This window comes from Chiloscyllium plagiosum, unplaced genomic scaffold (assembly GCF_004010195.1).
Source record: "Chiloscyllium plagiosum isolate BGI_BamShark_2017 unplaced genomic scaffold, ASM401019v2 scaf_75961, whole genome shotgun sequence".
In the NCBI taxonomy this organism is placed as follows: domain Eukaryota; kingdom Metazoa; phylum Chordata; class Chondrichthyes; order Orectolobiformes; family Hemiscylliidae; genus Chiloscyllium; species Chiloscyllium plagiosum.
Window position 1 is genome coordinate 146 of NW_025198085.1, and position 1,327 is coordinate 1,472.

At 45.5% G+C, this 1,327-nt stretch overlaps 1 non-coding gene across 1 annotated transcript; it reads right to left on the bottom strand.

The window, feature by feature from the left end:
* Window positions 1-326: 326 nt before the first annotated feature.
* On the bottom strand, window positions 327-400 carry trnan-guu. Its single transcript has one exon. It is a non-coding gene; the product is annotated as a tRNA-Asn (tRNA).
* Window positions 401-1,327: the final 927 nt, after the last annotated feature.

Below are 1,327 nucleotides of genomic sequence, written 5' to 3' on the forward strand. Positions count from 1 at the left end.
ACGTTCAGTTAAAAGCAAAACCAGAAATTGCAGGAGCAACTCAGCAGGTCAGGCAGCATTTGTAGAAATAGAATCAGAGACATTTCAGAACTTTTTTTTCCTCATCCAGGAACATCCAAAACTACTGAGTTGCTCCAGCAGTTTCGCCTTCTGTCTCGGACTGTCAGCATCCGCATTCGTTTACGTTAGAAATTCAATCAATTCAGAAACCCCTTTGTGCTTCCTCAGTGGAAAAGATTTCCGTTTGGGAAACATTTTCCTGACACCATTAAAAACGCGCATCTTTGTAGACAAGAAAGCAGTAGGAGCGTGAACAGCAAACGCTCCGTCTCTGGGTGGTCTCGAGCCACCAACCTTCCGGTTAACAGCCGAACGCGCTGATCAATTGCGCCACAGAGACAGGGCCGCCCAGCGTCCGCACAGTCTCGTTGAGGAAGCTATTATTCAATTCATAATTTAACCTTCCCGCCCAGAATTACCATTGTCTTCTATCAGTTCAAACACAGCGAATACTGCAGAAAGCCAACGGGTCGAGCTGCATCCGTGGAAAGGTAAACAGAGCCGACGTTTTGAGTGTGCTACGGTTTTTGTTCAGAACTCAGTGTTTTGCCTCTTCCCGAAGTTGGTCCAGGTCTGTATCTCAATTGGCAAACACATGGCAAGTGTAGTGCCGCAATGTGAAGTTTTCGCCTTGGCTGTTTAAAAAATAAGCAGTGCATTGTTTAAATGGTGATATATTGGAATGTGGAGAAAGTGAGGACGAGAGGTGAAAGTCGAAAAATGTGGCACTGGAAAAGCAGAACAGGTCAGCTGAGGAGCAGGACAGTGAACGTTTCGGGCACAAGCCCTTTATCAGGAATGATGTATGGATGGATAAAGGGGTCTCAGAGTCCCTCCATTCCAGTCAATGCCAGTTGTCGGGCAGATGCAGCAGGCAATGAGCGAGGCAAGTGGTATATTACGAAGAGGGATTCAGTTCAGAAGTGGGGTCATTGAACATATTCAAGGCTAAATTCATCTGAGTTTTGAACAACAAAGAAGTGGATGGTTATGGGGAGAAGTAAGAAAATGGTTTTAAGACCAGTACAGGTCAGTCACAGAGTATGACAGCACTGAACAGACCCTTCATCCAACTCGTCCATGCTGAGTATGTTCTCAAACTAAACTCGTCCCACCTACCAGTGTTTGCCCATAAACCTTCGAACCTTTCATATTCATGTACTTATCCAAACGTTGTAACTCTGCGTGTATAAAATCATGAGGGGTATGGATAGGATAAAAAGACAAAGTCTTTTTCCCTGGGGTGGGGGAGTCCAGAACGAGAGGG